Source organism: Macaca thibetana, unplaced genomic scaffold (assembly GCF_024542745.1).
Source record: "Macaca thibetana thibetana isolate TM-01 unplaced genomic scaffold, ASM2454274v1 unplaced_scaffolds201, whole genome shotgun sequence".
Lineage (NCBI taxonomy): Eukaryota > Metazoa > Chordata > Mammalia > Primates > Cercopithecidae > Macaca > Macaca thibetana.
In genome coordinates, this window is record NW_026088990.1 from 9,047 (window position 1) to 30,063 (window position 21,017).

At 34.7% G+C, this 21,017-nt stretch overlaps 1 long non-coding RNA gene across 1 annotated transcript; it reads right to left on the bottom strand.

Moving 5' to 3' along the window:
* Nucleotides 1–1,189: 1,189 nt before the first annotated feature.
* LOC126947373 (uncharacterized) lies at nt 1,190–18,602 on the bottom strand. Its single transcript, XR_007723048.1, has 7 exons — nt 17,355–18,602; nt 16,974–17,032; nt 14,697–14,787; nt 12,476–12,504; nt 12,305–12,377; nt 9,423–9,484; nt 1,190–6,480 (listed from the first exon to the last, which is right to left on the bottom strand). It is a non-coding gene; the product is annotated as an uncharacterized LOC126947373 (long non-coding RNA).
* Nucleotides 18,603–21,017: the final 2,415 nt, after the last annotated feature.

A 21,017-nucleotide genomic window follows, 5' to 3' on the forward strand; every position in this document is an offset into this window, starting at 1 on the left:
TGGGATTACAGGCGTGTGCTACCACACCCAGCTAATTTTTTTTTTTTTTTTTTTTTTTTTTTTTTGTATTTTTAGTAGAGACGGGGTTTCACCATGTTGGCCAGGCTGGTCTCGAACTGCTGACCCCAAGTGATCGGCCCACCTCAGCTTCCCAAAGTGCTGGGATTACAGGCATGAGCCACCGGCCCAGTCATCTAACAGATTATTATGGAGCAGCAATTTTACTAAAAAAGTCAATGGATTCATATTCAAATTTATCTCACTTAAATAAATAATATCAACAAAACATGTCTCTATGAATCCTGAAAGTAATAGAAAAGAGTAATGAGTCACTGTGGTAGACGCCAAATCTAGTAATCCCTGCTTCTTCCAATACTGTCCAGAGCACACATAATCTAACCTTCTGGAGTGCAGACATTCCAAATGCATCTGAAATGAGTTCACTCAAGTTTCCTTCTCAGAAACTTCAAAATTACCTACTTAGCTTCTCCTCCCCTCCCCCTTCATGCCTCACAATTGCTATTCTTTAGCAAAAATAATCTCCAGATCTGTAGTTTTGATTCTTTCCCTTCAACACTTTTAAAAATAAATTTTCCTACCACTTTCTTTCTCTTGTTCGGAAGTAATATTGGGCATCTATAAATTCTGTTGTTGTTTTTTAACCTCTTTCTTCGCTTCTGACTAAAAACATACTGAGAAACAAAATCAAAATAATGCTTGCCCTTGACTCTGTTATGTCTTGACATTCTATCCAATTGCTCTTCTTCCAAATTACTTCAATGAAAACTCTATACCTTTGCTACTCAGTGCATGGTCCAAGAACCACCAGCATCAGCATCACCTGAGAATTTATTAAAATTGCACAACCTCAAGTCTATTGAATCAGAATGTGCATTGTTAACAAGATCTGTAGCTCATTTATTAAAGTATGAAAACTTCTGGACCATACTGAAAAAATATATACATGTGTGGCTGCCCATATATGCTTATATTCACCAATAATAGATGAAACATAGCTTCGCACAGTCAGGTAATTCCATCCCTAATGTCTTCCACAAGCGAGTAAGTAAAGATGGAAATTTTTTTTTTTTTTTATTATTATACTTTAAGTTCTAGGGTACATGTGCACAACATGCAGATGTGTTACATATGTATACATGTGCCATGTTGGTGTGGTGCACCCATTAACTCATCATTTACATTATGTATTTTTATTAATGCTATCCCTCCCCGCTCCCTCCACCCCATGACAGGCCCTGGTGTGTGATGTTCCCCACCCTGTATCCAAGTGTTCTTATATTTCAATTCCCACTTATGGGTGAGAACATGCAGTGTTTGGTTTTCTGTCCTTGTGATAGTTTGCTCATAATGATGGTTTCCAGCTTCATCCATGTCCCTACAAAGGACATGAACTCATCCTTTTTATATGGTTGCATAGTATTCTATGATGTATATGTGCCACATTTTCTTAATTCAGTCTATCATTGATGGACATTTGGGTTGGTTCCAAGTCTTTGCTATTGTGAATAGTGCCCCAATAAACATACATGTGCATGTGTCTTTATAGTAGTATGATTTATAATCCTTTGGCTATATAACCAGTAATGGGATTGCTGGGTCAAATGGTATTTCTAGTCCTAGATCCTTGAGAAATCACCACACTGTTTTCCACAATGGTTGAACTAATTGACACTCCCACCAACAGTGTAAAAGTGTTCCTGTTTCTCCATATCCTCTCCAGCACCTGTTGTTTCCTGACTTTTTAATGATTACCATTCTAACTGGTGTGAGAAGGTATCTCACTGTGATTTTGATTTGCATTTCTCTGATGGCCAGTGATGATGAGCATTTTTTCATGTGTCTGTTGGCTGCATAAATGTCTTCTTTTGAGAACTGTCTGTTCACATCTTTTGTCCACTTTTTGATGGGGTTGTCTGATTTTTTCTTGTAAACTTGTTAAAGTTATTTGTAGATTCCAGATAGTAGCCCTTTGTCAGATGGGTAGATTGCAAAAATTTTCTCCCATTCTGTAGGTTTCCTGTTCACTCTGATGGAAGCTTCTTTTGCTGTGCAGAAGCTCTTTAATTAGATCACATTTGTCCATTTTGGCTTTTGTTGCCATTGCTTTTGGTGTTTTAGTCATGAAGTCTTTGCCCATGCCTCTGTCCTGAATGGTATTGCCTAGGTTTTCTTCTGGGGTTTTTATAGTTTTAGGTCTAACATTTAAGTCTTTAATCCATCTGAAAATAATTTTTGTATAAGGTGTAAGGAAGGGATGCAGTTTCAGCTTTCTACATATAGCTAGCCAGTTTTCCCAGAACAATTTATTAAACAGGGAATCCTTCCCCATTTCTTGTTTTTGTCTGGTTCATCAAAAATCAGATGGTTGTAGATTTGTGGTGTTATTTCTGAGAGCTCTGTTCCTTTCCCTTGGTCTATATCTCTGTTTTGGTACCAAGACCATGCTGTTTTGGTTACTATAGCCTTGTAGTATAGTTTGAAGTCAGGTAGCGTGATGCCTCCAGCTTTGTTCTTTTGGCTTAGGATTGTCTTGGCAATGAGGGCTCTTTTTTGGTTCCATATGAACTTTAAAGTAGTTTTTTCCAATTCTGTGAAGAAAGTCATTGGTAGCTTGATGGGGATGGCATAGAATCTAAAATTTTCCTTGGGCAGTATGGTCATTTTCATGATATTGATTCTTCCTATCCATGAGCATGGAATGTTGTTCCATTTGTTTGTGTCCCCTTTTTTCTGTTGAGCAGTGGTTTGTAGTTCTCCTTGAAGAGGTCCTTCACATCCCTTGTAAGTTGGATTCCTAGGCATTTTATTCTCTTTGAAGCAATTGTGAATGGGAGTTCACTCATGATTTGGCTCTCTGTTTGTCTGTTATCGGTGTATAGGAATTCTTGTGATTTTTGCACATTAATTGTATGTCCTGAGACTTTGCTGAAGTTGCTTATATCAGCTTAAGGAGATTTGGGGCTGAGATGATAGAGTTTTCTAAATACACAATCATGTCATCTGCAAACAGGGACAATCTGACTTCCTCTTTTTCTAATTGAATACCCTTAGTTTCTTTCTCCCGTCTGATTGCCCTGGCCAGAACTTCTAACACTATGTTGAATAGGAGTGGTGAGAGAGGGCATCCCTGTCTTGTGCCAGTTTTCAAAGGGAAAGCTTCAAGTTTTTGCCCATTCAGTATGATATTGGCTATGAGTTTGTCATAAATAGCTCTTACTATTTTGAGATACGTCCCATCAGTACCTAGTTTATTTATTGAGAGATTTTAGCATGAAGTGCTGTTGAATTTTGTCAAAGGCCTTTTCTGCATCTATTGATATAATCATGTGGTTTTTGTCTTTGGTTCTGTTTATGTGATGCATTATGTTTATGCATTATGTTTATTGAAACAGCCTTGCATCTCAGGGATGAAGCCAACTTGATCATGGTGGATAAGCTTTTTGATATGCTGCTGGATTCAGTTTGCCAGTATTTGATTGAGGATTTTTGCATTGATGTTCATCAGGGATATTGGTCTAAAATTCTCTTTTTTGTTGTCTCTCTGCCAGACTTTGGTATCAGGATGATACTGGCTTCATAAAATGAGTAAGGGAGGATTCTCTCTTTTTCTATGATTGGAATAGTTTCAGAAGGAATGGTTCCAGCTCTTCTTTGTACCTCTGGTAGAATTCGGCTGTGAATCCGTCTGGTCCTGGACTTTTTTTTGGTTGGTAGGCTATTAATTATTGCCTCAATTTCAGAGCCTGTTATTGGTCTATTCAGGGATTTAACTTCTTCCTGGTTTAGTCTAGGGAGGGTGTGTGTGTCCAGGAATTTATCCATTTCTTCTAGATTTTCTAGTTTATTTGTGTAGAGGTGTTTATAGTGTTGTGTGATAGTAGTTTGTATTTCTGTGGGATCGGTGGTGATATCCCCTTTATCATTTTTTATTGTGTCTATTTGATTCTTCTCTCTTTTCTTCTTTATTAGTCTTGCTAGCCATCTATTTTGTTGATCTTTTCAAAAAACTAGCTCCTGGATTCATTGATTTTTTGAAGGGTTTTTTGTATCTCTATCTCCTTCAGTTCTACTCTGTTCTTAGTTATTTCTTACCTTCTGCTACCTTTTGAATTTGTTTGCTCTTGCTTCTCTAGTTCATTAAATTGTGATGTTAGGGTGTCAATTTTAGGTCTTTCCTGCTTTCTCTTATGGGCATTTAGTGCTATAAATTTCCCTCTACACATTGCTTAAATGTGGCCCAGAGATTCTGATATGTTGTGTCTTTGTTCTCATTGGTTTCAAACAACATCTTTATTTCTGCCTTCATTTTGTTATGTACCCAGTAGTCACTCAGGGGCAGGTTGTTCAGTTTCCACGTAGTTGTGTGATTTTGAGTGAGTTTCTTAATCCTGAGTTCTAATTTGATTGCACTGTGATCTGAGAGACAGTTTGTTGTGATTTCTGTTCTTTTATATTTGCTGAGGAGTGCTTTACTTCCAACTATATGGTCAATTTTGGAATAAGTGTGATGTGGTACTGAGAAGAATGTATATTCTGCTGATTTGGGGTGGAGAGTTCTGTAGATGTCTATTGGGTCTGCTTGGTGCAGAGCCGAGTTCAAGTCCTGGATATCCTTTTTAACCTTCTGTCTCGTTGATCTGTCTAATATTGACACCGGGGTGTTAAAGTCTCCCATCATTATTTTGTGGGAGTCTAAGTCTCTTTGTAGGTCTCTATTGACTTGCCTTATGAATCTGGGTGCTCCTGTATTGGGTGCATATATATTTAGGATAGTTAGGTCTTCTTGTTGAATTGATCCCTTTACCATTATGTAATGGCCTTCTTTGTCTCTTTTGATCTTTGTTGGTTTAAAGTCTGTTGTGTCAGAGACTAGGATTGCAATCCCTGCTTTCTTTTTGTTTTCCATTTGCTTGGTAGATCTTTCTGCATCCCTTTATTTTGAGCCTATGTGTGTCTCTGCACATGAGATGTGTCTCCTGAATACATCACACTGATGGGTCTTGACTCTTTATCAATTTGCCAGTCTGTGTCTTTTAATTGGAGCATTTAAGGTTAATATTGTTATGTGTGAATTTGATCCTGTCATTATGATGTTAGCTGGTTATTTTGCTTGTTAGTTGATGCAGTTTCTTCCTAGCATCGAGGGTCTTTGTAATTTGGCATGTTTTTGCAGTGGCTGGTACCTGTTTTTCATTTCCATGTTTAGTGTGTCCTTCAGGAGCTCTTGTAAGGCAGGACTGGTGGTGACAAAACCTCTCAGCATTTGTTTGTTTGTAAAGGATTTTATTTCTCCTTCACTTACGAAGCTTAGTTTAGCTGGATATGAAATTTCGGGTTGAAAATTCTTTTCTTTAAGAATGTTGAATATTGGCCCCCACTCTCTTCTGGCTTGTAGAGTTTCTTCTGAGAGCTCTGCTGTTAGTCTAATGGGCTTCCCTTTGTGGGTAACCCGACCTTTCTCTCTAGCTACCTTTAACATTTTTTCCTTCTTTGCAATCTTGGTGGATCTGACAATTATGTGTCTTGGGGTTGCTCTTCTCGAGGAGTATCTTTGTGGTGTTCTCTGTATTTCCTGAATTTGAATGTTGGCCTGTCTTTCTAGGTTGGGGAAGTTCTCCTCGATAATATCCTGCAGAGTGTTTTCCAACTTGGTTCCATTCTCCCTGTCAATTTCAGGTACACCAATCAAACATTGATTTGGTCTTTTCACATAGTCCCATATTTCTTGAGGCTTTGTTTGTTTCTTTTTACTCTTTTTTCTTTAAACTTCTCTTCTCACTTCATTTCATTCATTTGATCTTCAATCACGGATACCCTTTCTTCCACTTGATCGAATCAGCTACTGAAGCTTGTGCATGTATCACGTACTTCTTGTGCCATGGTTTTTAGCTTGGGTGGAACATTTTTGCTGTAATTCTTTTACTAGTTTTTGTACTGAAAGCTTACTATATATTCTTCCCACCTTTCTAACCATACTCTTCCTCTATCTAAAGAGTTATTTTATCTTATGAACCTCCATTGTATACACCTGCTTCTTTTTCCCTCATTTCCTCCCTGTACTTTCTGTCTTCCTCATTCTTTATTCCCTCTTTTACATCTTTCCTCTTATTTCCTGAGATACCTCAGGTTTTAGAATATCTGGAATTTAAAGTAATAATTCAGTTCCTTTTTCGGCACTCACTATATACTCTGTTGCTGACAACCTGACAAGATATGTAACTTATTACCATTTTAATTCACTTTTTTTATACTACGCATTTAGTGCGTAATGTTCTGAGGCTATTACAGTATAACAGTCCTCAAATTTTTAGATAAACATACTGTCAAATGACTTCTAAATAAAAAGTGATTCTTACCCTTTAGTTTTCCATTTATATTCTTGACTTCTTCTTGATATGTAGCCTCAGGTAAACACGTGTAATTCTGTGCAGCACTTTCCGAAACACTCTGTTTGAAGTTCTATCAATAATGAATTGCAATTTTAAAATAATAATAATAATAATGAGTGACATCAAGATTTCCTAACATATTTCAAAACATACTCAGTTTCCTACTTTAAAGGCAATTTGATTTAAGAATAGAAACCTATTGAAAACCAAAACATTTATATAAAGGACTTCACATATGCTCTCCAAATCAAGCTTATTTTCATTTTCATTTAGCTATTGAAACAGTTACTAAGCATGAAAACCCAAAAATAAAAACATATCCACAGAAAAAGTATTTACTCGTGTGCATATTTCAACAAGAAATTACATTCAAAATATCTAACTCTACTTTGTAGTCCTCAAGAAAAAAAGAGAGGGCATTTAAAACAAAAGACAATCACCTGCTTCTTGCTATATAACATTGACAACATTAAACATTTAAAATATTCATAATTATAAATTTTTGGGGTTAAAATAAGACACTTTAAGGAAAGAAAACCTTCAGAGTATGAGATAGAATATTGTAAAAGCTTCTTTATTTAGGTAGACAAGAATTTGAAATAATCAAAAAATTTTTGAGAAAATTTTTGATAACAGAAGAAATGCATGAATAAATTTAAAAGAAGAAAAACATTCTATTAAGTTTAAATGAAAAGAAACCAATATCATATAAAATATGCAATTCAATCTCAATTAAAACATAATTTCAGAAAACTATAGCAAGTCCTTCATAAAAACATAAGAACATTTATTCATAAAGCATTTATTATGTGCCAGGAACACATTTGCAAACTTTTTTACACCTTACAATAATAAAAATGATGATGATAATGTTTACCCCACTTTCCGCTTCCTAGTCTTTCCAGAATGTTGAGAAAAATTGTAAAGAAATGTGATCTGCTTTTTTTCTGCTCCAAATGTCTTTCACCTAGACATTCTTTTTTTTTTTTTTTTTTTTTTGTTTTGTTTGTTTGTTTTTTTTGTTTTTGGAGATTTCTCCTTTTTTTTTTTTCTTTTTTTATTATACTTTAAGTTCTAGGGTACATGTGCACAATGTGCAGGTTTGTTACATATGTATACTTGTGCCATGTTGGTGTGCTGTACCCATCAACTCGTCAGCACCCATCAACTCGTCATTTACATCAGGTACAACTCCCAATGCCATCCCTCCCCCCATTCCCTACCCCCTACCCATAATAGGCCCCAGTGTGTGATGTTCCCCTTCCAGAGTCCAAGTAATCTGATTGTTCAATTCCCACCTATGAGTGAGAACATGAGGTGTTTGGTTTTCTGTTCTTGCAATTGTTTGCTGAGAATTATGGTTTCCAGCTGCATCCATGTCCCTACAAAGGACATGAACTCATCCTTTATATGGCTGCATAGTATTCCATGGTGTATATGTGCCACATTTTCTTAATCCAGTCTGTCACTGATGGACATTTGGGTTGATTCCAAGTCTTTGCTATTGTGAATAGTGCCGCAATAAACATACGTGTTCATGTGTCTTTATAGCAGCATGATTTATAATCCTTTGGGTATATACATGTCATCCTACCTCTCATGCTTGTTATGGGAGCTTGACTGACAGTCTCAAAGAAATCTCTGACTACAGAATTTGACTGCCACCCCCATTCCCATTCTAAGTGTAAACTTCTTCAATTTTATCTAACCTAACACTATCTGTCTTTATATAGAGATCACTTATATTTACTTATAAGTGTTGTTAACTTGCTTTTCTATTCCTACCACTTTAACATAAGTCCTCATCCTGTGTATTCAGGTCTCACTGCTTAGCACACTTATGCTATTCAGGAAGCACATTATTAATAGTCAAAGCATTTAAAATCTCATCAGAGAGGTCTAATTTGCTAAATTCTTAGCAAGTTTAGAAAATAGTATTAGTAGCCTGCTGATACTTAACATACCCATACACTAAACTAGAAATCCACATGTCTGTTGTATTCCCCCATTATTTTTCTGACAATACTGCCTTCATGTTTAGAAAAAGTACCCTTGATATTTATTAAGCCACTGAATACCACTGTCATCATTATCTTACATTTGTATACACATTTTTCAGTTTGCAAAATATTTTCACTTTTATTACAACATTGCTCAATTAAACATATCTAAGAGGTAGATATTAGCACTAATTCAATGAACAAGGCCACTGACATTTGAATACATTAAATAATTTTCTCCAAGGTTACATAACTAGTAAGTAACAGAACCAGAATACTGACTGGGTTTTTGACTTCCACTCATGATTGTTACTGCTATAAAGCAGCTACTTCTAACAACTAGTGGGGCCCTTTCCACCTCTTTGCACAGCTGTGATCTCAGAATACAGATATTTATGTGGTTGAAAGCATGGCTGCCACAAAATAACTCAAATAGTTCTATTTGTGAAAATAATGTTCACTCTTTAAAACACTACTCAACCAAATTGTTTTTACTGTAGTTTCTCAGGTTTCCTATTTTTCTTGCTTTTCCTTTGCCCAAAATATTCCTTAAGATCTGCACTGTGCAATCCAAATATAGCAATACTTTCAAGCACCAGGCATTATCCTTTCAAGTTCCAAGATACACAAAACTATTTTACCTTTTTCCTCTGAATCCAGATATACCAGAGAATCATAAATTTGCTCACAGGTGGACCCCTGAACTGAAATTCTTCAGTTTTTAGACAATTGTAGATTCAGAACCCAAATAAATTCCTAGAATTCTAAGATGTATTTTCACACTATACTACACTACCTTCTTAAACTTAATCCTGAAAATACGTGAAATTGCACTATGAAGCAGTAATCTACTTAGCAAATAATAACTGCTTAGTATTTTCTGAAAAATATCAGAAATTACTGAAGGGCAATATGCAGAGGTAAAACAATAAAGTCAAAGTCTCTACTTTCAAGTTTCAACATCACTCAATATTTATATTTAAATAATAATAAAAACAAAATTACACAATACCTTAGAACTCCAACGTGATTCTGCATATGTTTCTTTTCCTGATTTTAATGTCAACATATTATCTATAAAATATTAATCACAGATATATTAATGAGAATATTTACTATGATATATTTTAAAAGAATATACAAATCTATTTTTTTCGTGAATCTGTGGTGTTTCTTATTCAACCTGTACATACTTTTTTCAGATTATTCCCACAACTTTTATGGTCAACCTAACAGAATTGCAAACTAAAATATTGTATTCATTAGAATAGAAAAAAATAGAAATTTGGCTAACTTGTATAAATTATTTCTTCAAAAAGGCAGTAATGTGTTCTTCTTCCCAGAAACACAGTATGTCCTATGCTTGAAATTTAATGAGATAACTTTAATTATATGTTATCTTTTTTTCTATTTTTTAGCATTACTTAGTTTGATTGACTCAGCAATCTGTTATTCAAATGAAATTATCAATAAATAAGACTCTTGAGAAATATAAATTTTTTTATGTTAACAAACTTTATGTCTAACAATTTTAAGTTTCAACATGTATGACAGTATATTTTGTGTATGTGTAATAAATAAATAAGCTTAAAAAGCTTTTATTGCATATACATTAAATTTTAAAACTCCTTTAGTTATTTTGAGACAGTCTTTCCTTAATTCAATATCTTCAGAATCAACTTGTGATGCCTTAGAGAATCATTAGAAATCTATATAAAAATAATTGCTTTAAGTAACCTAATTTTTCCCTAAAAAAGAATTAAATCAATGTCTACACATTAGTAAACTACTGTTTCCACATTTAATAGAATTAAATCACGATCTACACAAGATCCAAGGAGTACTGAGAGTCATGAGACAGAATACACACACACACACACACACACACACACACACACACACACACACATATATATCCAGTTTTCTTTATAAACAAAATTTTCAAATTTGAACTATTTAAGACAGGTTGAAGAAAAAAGCAAACATGCCTAACAAAAACTTTAAGGATGATTTCATCATTACGGGTCAACTGATTATTTGACATTCATGAACTAAAAATCTGATTTTTAAAACTGGTCTTAAATTCTGATCAGAATATCCCTGGAGTTCAAGTTTCCTCCAGGGAATCCAAGAGGTCAAATCATACTTTTGCTGTTGACCATGATCATTTGCGTTTATTTAGAAGTGTATACTGGAATGTTTCAGAGACAAACTGTGTTGTAACACCATAGCTCTAATAATGTTTAACTCATAGTTCTAATTGCCATCGGAATATATATGATTATGCATGCTTATATCTTAAATACTATACTTTTAATTTTTAATATATTAAAAATAAAATATAAAGCCAACTTAAAAGGCTTATCAAAATCTGAATTTGTTTTTATTTTTATGTATTTTATCAGCATAAAACCGTTTAATTAATTGTGGTACAGTCATATAATAGAATATGAAAATCACGGAGCCATAAGACAGAAAACAAACATAAAACAGAAATAATGTTCCGTTTTCTTTGTAAACAAATTTTTCAAATATTAACTATTTAACATAGTTCAAAGAGAAAAGCAAACACGCACAACTGAAGCTTTAAATATCATTTTAATATTAAGGGTACATTTATAATTTGACATGCATGAACTATATATTTGGTTTTCAAATGTGCTTTTAAGTTGTGAGATGAGCATCCCTAAAGTTCAAATTTCACGTAGAGAATCCAAAACTCAAATCATACTTTTGTTATCGACTATTTTCAATCTCATTTTTAGAAGTGTATACTGCACTGTTTCAGGGAAATAATGTGTTACAACAGCATAGCTTTAATGGTTCATAGGTCACACTTTTCATTTTTATTAAAAGTAGATGATTGTGCATGGTTATACTTGAAATTCTTTAGTTTTAATTTCTAATATATCAAAAATCAGTAGATAAAACCAACTTAAATAAGACTGAAATTTGCATTTGCTTTTATTTTTTGCGTAAACAAACTTTAGTTGTGGTGCAGTTATATAACGGAATTTATATAAAGAATGCAATAAAAACAAAACCAGAGCTAGTTCTGTCTATTATGGATGGATCTTACAATATAATGCTGATCAAATAAAGAATGTTACAGAAAATTACACACAATGTACAATTATTTACATATTAGAAGTTAAAAACAAATTCTACGTATTATCTATGACTGTGCACATATGTTGTATAATGTTTAAGCATGTATAGGAATAATTTTTTAAAAACTAGTTTAGACAATTGTTTACCTCTAAACAATGAAAAGACACTAAAGCCAAATGCTTCAGAATCACAGTTTTACAAATATAATTATAAAGAAATGATTACTTCTCCCATTTTTAAAAACTAGGGGTACCACACACAAACACACATACACATGCACACAGGCACAAACATGCACACCACACACACACACACATACACACGCACAGAGTAAGCTAAATCAGAATAACTGATTTCCTTAGGATGCTTCAAATGACTACATCCACATGAGGTAACCAATGTTAAAACACAATTGGCATGTCAAAAAGTGAAGCTTTCTCTGCAGTAAAGGGTAGAATTTGAATCAAGTTTTGAACAGGAAAAATATTAGAGTTTAAAAATTCATCTTCTTGAATCTTTAAGTCATACAGACATTCCCAATACAAAACATTACAGTATCAGAACATAAAAATAGAAACACCTGAAATTAAAGCTAATTTTTAAAAAAACTAATTAAAATTCATGTTCTTGTAAATAATCAGTTTTTCAAACGTGGATACCACTATGGACATTATTAACTCAAATATTTCCATAATATTTGAAAAATAAACATTGGGGAGATGAGACTATTAATATGTCAACTATTGAAATATTCATTTTAATATAGTTGAACTGTAAAATTACCTGCTCTCAATGTTTGTTTATTCCTCCATTCTAAAGCTTTATTTGGAACAGAGTTTTGCATTTCAACAGCAGGCTAAATGGGTTTAGAAGAAAAATGATTAATAACGAATGTATACTTCACAAAATACATAGTTAATAAATAATTCAAGATAAAATTATAAAACTCAATACCTCAAAGTCAGAAGGCTTTTCAGTAGACTCTAAAGCAAAAGAGATTTGTTATCAGTCATAGGTAAATATAACAAAACCAACCACAAATGAACCCAGTGATAGTATCTAACTGAGTCCTCTTGCTCAGCTTTGAGAATGATTCCTTTAGGTTTAGGAGATTTTCTTTTGTTTGTTTCTTTAGGACACTCACATGACAGAAATACACTGAAGAAACTAGGAATCTACGGTTCATCAAACATGCACTTAAGATTTCAAAAGTGAGAATGTGTTTTGCATGCAAAATGTGTTGATATTAATATGTATATGCTGAGTGATGAAAGCATAAATGATCTTTGATCAGAGGAGCAAATCATGACCCTGAAAAAATAAATGTCAAAGCTGAACATAGAATCCTACACCATATGTTTAATGAAATACATTAGAATAATTTATATCATTACATTCATCATGTTCTTTAATTTGTCCTACAATTGAGACGGTACACCGTTATGATGAGAGTTCAGCTGAATGCAGAACTGACATCTCATCACTGAACGTGTTACAAATTGATCAGCTTGGATATTTACTTAGGGGATAATACTAAATAAAATATTCATTGTTTTCCATATCCATGTGGTGTAATCATATGCCTACATTTCTGTATCCTCTAGTTTATCCTCAGAAATTTTCTTGATTCACTCATGTAAAAAATATATACAAAATTCATTTAAAAGTTTGTGTAATGAGCTTTCAATATTGGCACGTTTATTTGAAAATTTATGGCAACATACTTATTACATACAAATAATATTTTATATTTTTAAATCAGGAAAATACTTATTTAAAAAAAATTTTAGAATTCAGGTAGTAAATTCAGTATTTTTTTGTTTCTAAAAATTAGTCTGCTTTATTAAGTGTCTAATGGATTTTTATAGAACAACAATTTTACCAAAACAATTTGCTTCATTAAAAATAAAGCCAATGCTCTTAGATTCAAATATTTCTCATTTGAATAGCTAATATCAACAAAATATATACCTTTTATGCTGATAGTAATAGAGAAAACTAAAAAGTCACCATAGTTTACTCCAATTCTAGTAATCCTCCGCTTCCGGTAGTCTCTGGAGTACCCAAAATCTAATCTTCTGGAGTGCAAATATTGTAAATGCATCTGAAGTGAATTCACTCAAATTTCCTATTCAGAAACTCCAAAGTTGCCTGGCTATCTTCTTTCTTGCCCCATTTCCTGCCTCACAATCCCTCTTCCTTAGCCAAAATAATGTCCACATCTGTGGTCTTCATTTTTCCCATTCAACATCTTTTAAAATCAATTTTCCCAACACTTTCTTTCTCTTTGATTAGGAATAGTATCTGACACCTGTAATTATTATTTCTTTACCTCTTTTTCCCCTCTGACCAGAAACAGATGCAGAAATAAAAGCAATATAATGCTTTTCCTTGACCCTGTTATGTCTTGATCTTCTATCCAATTGCCCTTCTTCCAGATTTTTCCAAAGGAAAGGCTATTCTCTTGCTACTTAAGAGTGAGGTCCAAGGACCACCAGCAACGGCATCACCTGAGAACTTATTTAAAATGCCAGAATCCCAAGTCTGCTGAATCACAATGTGCACTGTTAAAAAGGTATTCAGCTGATTTTATAAAGTGTGAAAACTTCTGGTCTATACTGAGTGTATATGACAAATTATATACACGCATGGCTGTGCCAATATGCTTATATTCACCTATTGCAGATAAAACACAACTCTCTATGGTCAGTTGCTTCCATCCCTAATGCCTTCCCACCAGTGAGAAAGACAGGAGTGACAACATGTTTGCTGTAATTCCCTGGCAACTTTTGGTAATGGAAGGTCACTTTTTATTCTTCCCAGCTTTCTAATCATGCTCTATCTTTCTCTAAAGAATTATTTTATTTTACCATTCTCCATTATATAAACCTGCTTCTTGTTCCCTCATGTACTCCCTGTCTTCCTTGGTCTTCATTCCCTCTTTTACTCCTTTCTTCAGGTATATTGAATTTAAACTAATAATTCAGCTCTTTTTTTGGCACTCTCAATATAATCTGTTGCTAACACCTGAGAAGACATGTAACTTTCACTCCTTTTGTCCTTCCATGCTACACATTTAAAAAATAATTTTCTTTGGCTGTCAGAGTATATCAGTCCTCATGCTTTTAGACAAATAATTGGTCAAATGATGTTTTAAATAAAAAATGGTTCTTACCTTCTATTTTGCCATTTATTGTCTTTATTTCTTTTTGATATGTAGCCTCAGTTAAACACACATAATTCTGTGTATCACTCACAGAGATAATCTGTTAAAGATAATATTAATAAATAATTTCTTTTTTTTACTATTTTTTTTTTGTTTTGTTTTTTCTGAGACAAAGCCTCACAGGGTTGCCCAGTGGTATGATCTAGGCTCACTGCAACTTCCGGCTCCCAAGACCAAGTGATTCTTCTGCCTCACCGTCACGAATAGCTGGGATGACAGGCATTAGCCACCACACCTGGCTAAATTTTTGTATTTTTAATAGAGACAGGATTTCACCATGTTGGCTAGGCTGGTCTCAAACACCTGACTTTAAGTGATCCACCCACCTTGCCCTACCAAAATACTGGGATTACAGGTGTGAGACACCATAGCCTGCCTCAATAAATAATTTCAATTTAAAAATAATAATAACAAGCATCATATTTTTCATTTAAAATCTTTTTTAAAACAAAATTTTTTACTCTAAAGGTAATTAGATTTAAGGCTGTTCACATATTGAAAACCAAAACATTCAAGAGAAAACCTCAAATACGCTCTGTAAATCATGCTTATCTTTTATCTTCATGTGACTACTGACTGGGTTACTGAGCAAAGAAAATAAATCATATTCCCCAAAAAAATTCAATCGTGTGCATATTTCAAAAGGAATTAAATTCAAAGTATCTGCCTTACACTGTAGTCCTTGCAAAAAATAACAGGGCATTTCAAACAAAATACAACACAATTAAACATTTGACATATGCATAATTACAGATTTTTTGTTAAAAATTATGCACGGCATGAAGAGAATTTTCAGAGTATGTCATGCAGAGTAGGAATAGAATTCTGTAAAAGCTGTTTCACTTAGGAAAACAAAGACTTAAGATAATAAGAATAAATTTTACAAGTTTTTTGCTGATAAAGAACTGCGTGAATAAAAGATTCATAAGGAAAACATATTTTTGTTATTTTTAAATGAAAGCAAACAATCATTAGATAAAGTGTGCAATTCATTCTTAAGACATAACTTCAAAAAAGTAGAGCAAGCCTTCATAAAAAGAGAAAAATAAAAGCATGTATTCATGAAACATCTAACATGTGCCAGACACGTATTTGCAGATTTTTCTTCACCTTAGAATAATGAGGATGATGATGATGGTGGTGGTTACCCCACTTTCTACTTCCTAGTCGTTCTAGGTTGTTAAGAACAAAATGATGAACAAATATGTTCCACTGTTCTCTCTGTTCGGAATGTTTTGCTCCTAAACTTTCATATGGCCTACTCTTCATCTTTGAGATGGAGATTAAATGGCAGTCTCAGACAGATCTACTCTGACCATAGAATTCCACTGCCACTCCCATACCCGTGCTAATTATAAAGTTCTTCAATTTTCTCTAACCAAACATTCTCTGTTTTGTTTTTAAGAAAAATTTATAATGACTTATAAGTGTTTTTTTGTTGTTGTTTTTGTTTTTGTTTTGTTTTGTTTTGTTTTGTTTTTGAGATGGAGTCTTTCAAGTCCCAGGCATTATCGTTTTAAGTTCCAAGTTGAGCAAGACTAAGGCTACACTTTAAACTCTTTCTCTCTGAATCCAATTAGAGCCTTTGTACATCTAGATATACACAGAATTATGTATTTGCCCATAAATGAACACAGAGAAATTATTTAGTTTTTAGACAAACTCAACTTCAGAACTCAAATAGATTCCTAGTGCCTTCTAAGTCTTATTTTCTTTTGCACTATTCTACATTGGCTTCAAAATTAATCCTGCAAATTAGCAGAATTGCACTATGCAGCTATTATCTACTTGGCACATGATTATAAAGTATGTTCTGATAAATGTCAGAAAATAAATGCTTTCTCTCTCTTTTTTTTTTTTTTTTTTTTTTTTTTTTTTGCTTTTCTTTGAGATGGATTCTCACTCTGTCACCCAGGCTGGAGTGCAGTGGCGCGATCTTGGCTCACTTCAAGCTCCACCTCCTGAGTTCACACCATTCTCCTGCCTCAGCCTCCCGAGTAGCTGAGACTACAGGCACGCACCACCAAACCCGGCTAATTTTTTTATGTTTTTAGTAGAGACAGTTTCACCATGTTAGCCAGGATGGTCTCAATCTCCTGACCTCATGATCACCCACCTTACGGACACATGCAGAGGTGAGAGTATAAAGTCAAATCATCTTTTTATGTTTTAAGATTACTCATTACTTAAGTTTTAAAATAGCAACAACAACAACAATACACATACCTCAGAATCTGAAGATTCTGTATCTTCTTTTTGTCTTGATTCTGATGTGGGTATCTTATCTACAAAATGTTATTCACAGACACATATATGAGAACATTTATTACTGTAAATTGTAATACCATATACAAATCTATTGCCATTTATGAGTATTTCAAAAACAAAACTAACAGCAAAAATAGAATTTCAGAATTGAAGCAGGTTCAGTAAAAAGAATTGATAGCATGAAGAAAGATATCAGAAAATATTTTTTTAAATAGCCATTGTATTTCGGTCTATAAAATTGTTTTGTAAATAATAGCACTTAAGCATAGAAAGATTTTCAGAGATATTCACTAATGTACCACTTCTATTATTTTGGTATAAAAATAAAATTGTCATTACTTGTTTGATCTTGTGGAGCTTGTTCAATAATGCCAATATCATTTTCTTGTTGTCCAGTTACTGTCTTTGTTGCTTCCTCCTATTACAAACAATAAACAAAAGCAACAACAACAAAAAAAAACTTCAGGAAAAAAATGTGTTTATTCACTCACACAATTTATCAGTAAGACAAAAGAGAACAACAAGAAAAAACATACACTGTATCTATCAAATCATAGGCACTATCCTGGGAGAAGCAGAAAATATACATGGAAGACAGGTTCTGGCCTATATTCAAGAAATGGTAGAGATATGTGAAAACAAAAAAAGAACAGAAAAGTATAATTCACCAGTTCTACAATTTAAGTCAATAAAATGCATAAGAGTACAAAGGAGAGAACAATGAGTTTTACCTGAAAAGCAGAGAAAATGCCGCCATAATGGGGCCATATTTGGAAGGACAGGCAAAGTGCAGAGTCAGGATACAAAGACTCTAGGTACAACAGCATGTGCAAAATAATAAGGCATGAAACAACGTGGCAACTGAGGGATGCCAAAGTGATGTGGTAAAACTGGAACACAGTCAGAGCAAATGAGTTGAAGAGACAAAAAATGGGACCAAACCATGTAAGATATGTGTCACGCTAGAATGTGAACTTAACCCTTCAGGTAATGGGTATCCGCTCAATATGCAGATGAGTTATATCATCATTACAAATATATTTTAGAAAGGTGACCCTTCCAGTGATGTAAAGATAGATGAACATGGGGAGATGGGGCAAAACTAGAAAGGAGTACTTCAAAATTATAGGTAGATGGTTAATTATGGTAATAAGATATGGAAAATTATAAGAAGGTAGATAATACAAATTTTGGTGTGTGACTGGCTTGGTGACCTGGAGGAGGGTTGAAGTGCAGGATGTGGGGGACAGTTGAAATGCAGGTTGAAGTCTTTGAGCAGTTCATGGCTACTTCCTAGATGTTATTTACTAGGATGGGGAAACCAGATGACTGAGTAGATTACAAAGAGTCAGAAAAGAGGCAGGAAAAGAATAAAAAAAAAAGATGCTTTCAGTTTGAGACCTCTAAGATTTGAGGCATCTAAGGGGCTTGGAAGAAAGATCTGGATAAATACATTTGGAGTATGAGTAGATGACCTACATGAGGAAAATTACATAGTGATAAGAAAATAAATATTTATAAGATAGACTAAATGGGTAGAATTAAGCAACACAAATCTATGCAGACTGTTGAAATTTTGAAAATGAAATTAAAGGAGAGAGAAAAACGTGGGATTAAGTTTCTAAGTTATATATTTCCAAATTTGTTCCAAGAATATAATTTTATTGATATAGGTAAATATTTCTGAAATATTATTGCAATAGGCATCTTTGAATTGAATGAAAACATTTAAATCTACAACAACAAGATTCTGTAAAACCACTTTTATAAAAACCTTGAAATTTTTAATTGTGCAAGAGAAATGCTTACCTATAGAATTATGAGGCATTTTTAAGTACTACTATAAAGTGAGATAGAAATGTGAAACCCCGCTTTAAAATTCACATGCTTTTCTTATGTTCCTGTAAACAATATAATACTAACTCGAATTGCCTATTTACACCATATAGGATGACAGTTTAAAATTGGAGAAAAGATCTCACATAAAGAAAATTAAGCAATAATTATTCGAGTTGAAGATTTAATAGTTTATATATATATCTATGATTGTCAAGCAGGATTCAGTATTCACAGGTGAAGAAAGAAACTAAAAACTTCAAGTCAACAGGATTCCTGAGTTTTAGAAACAAACAAATATATGTGCAAGGTTTAATAATTATGAAGACTAAAGTTAATAAGGCTTCCTGGAAATAATATAAAATATCTCCACTGTAAGAGATATATTTAAAAGTAAAAAGTGGGGGGGGCAGAGCAAGATGGCTGAATTGGAAGAGCTCCAGTCTCTAGCTCCCAGTGCCAGTGACACAGAAGACAGGTGATTTCTGCATTTTCAACTGAGGTACTGGGTTCATCTTACTAGGGACTGCCAGACAATCGGTGCTAGTCAGCTGCTGCAGCCCAACCAGCGAGAGCTGAAGCAGGGCAAGGCATCGCCTCACCTGGGAAGCGCAAGGGGAAAGGGAATCCATTTTCCTAGCCAGGGGAACTGAGACACACAACACCTGGAAAATCGGGTAACTCCCACCCCAATACTGCGCTTTACCAAGGGTCTTAGAAAACGGGCACACCAGGAGACTATATCCCACTCCTGGTCGAGAGGTCCCACACCCACGGAGCCTCCCTCATTGCTAGCACAGCAGTCTGCAATCTAACTGCAAGGCAGCAGCCAGGCTGGGGGAGGGGCGTCCGCCATTGCTGAGGCTTAAGTAGGTAAACAAAGCCGCTGGGAAGCTCGAACTGGGTGGAGCTCACAGCAGCTCAAAGAAGCCTGCCTGTCTCTGTAGACTCCACCTCTGGGGACAGGACACAGCTAAACAACAACAACAAAAGCAGCAGAAACCTCTGCAGACCCAAACGACTCTGTCTGACAGCTTTGAAGAGAGCAGTGGATCTCCCAACGTGGAGGTTGAGATCTGAGAATGGACAGACTGCCTGCTCAAGTGGGTCCCTGACCCCTGAGTAGTCTAACTGGGAGACATGCCCACTAGGGGCAGACCAACACCCCACACCTCACAGGGTGGAGTACACCCCTGAGAGGAAGCTTCCAAAGCAAGAATCAGACAGGTACACTTGCTGTTCAGCAATATTCTATCTTCTGCAGCCTCTGCTGCTGATACCCAGGCAAACAGGGTCTGGAGTGGACCTCAAGCAATCTCCAACAGACCTACAGCTGAGAGTCCTGACTGTTAGAAGGAAAACTAAGAAACAGGAAGGACACCCACACCAAAACCCCATCAGTACGTCACCATCATCAAAGACCAGAGGCAGATGAAACCACAAAGATGGGGAAAAAGCAGGGCAGAAAAGCTGGAAATTCAAAAAATAAGAGCACATCTCCCCCTGCAAAGGAACGCAGCTCATCGCCAGCAATGGATCAAAGCTGGATGGAGAATGACTTTGATGAGATGAGAGAAGAAGGCTCCAGTCCATCAAACTTCTCAGAGCTAAAGGAGGAATTACGTACCCAGCGCAAAGAAACTAAAAATCTTGAAAAAAGAGTGGAAGAATTGATAACTAGAATAATTAATGCAGAGAAGGCCATAAACGAACTGACAGAGATGAAAACCATGACACGAGAAATACGTGACAAATGCACAAGCTTCAGTAACTGACTCGATCAACTGGAAGAAAGAGTATCAGCAATTGAGGATCAAATGAATGAAATGAAGCGAGAAGAGAAATCTAAAGAAAAAAGAAGAAAAAGAAATGAACAAAGCCTGCAAGAAGTATGGGATTATGTAAAAAGACCAAATCTACGTCTGATTGGGGTTCCTGAAAGTGAGGGGGAAAATGGAACCAAGTTGGAAAACACTCTTCAGCATATCATCCAGGAGAACTTCCCCAACCTAGTAGGGCAGGCTAACATTCAAATTCAGGAATTCAGAGAACGCCACAAAGATACTCCTCGAGAAGTGAAGCCCATCAGACTTACAGCAGATCTCTCGGCAGAAACTCTACAAGCCAGAAGAGAGTGGGGGCCAATATTCAACATTCTTAAGAAAA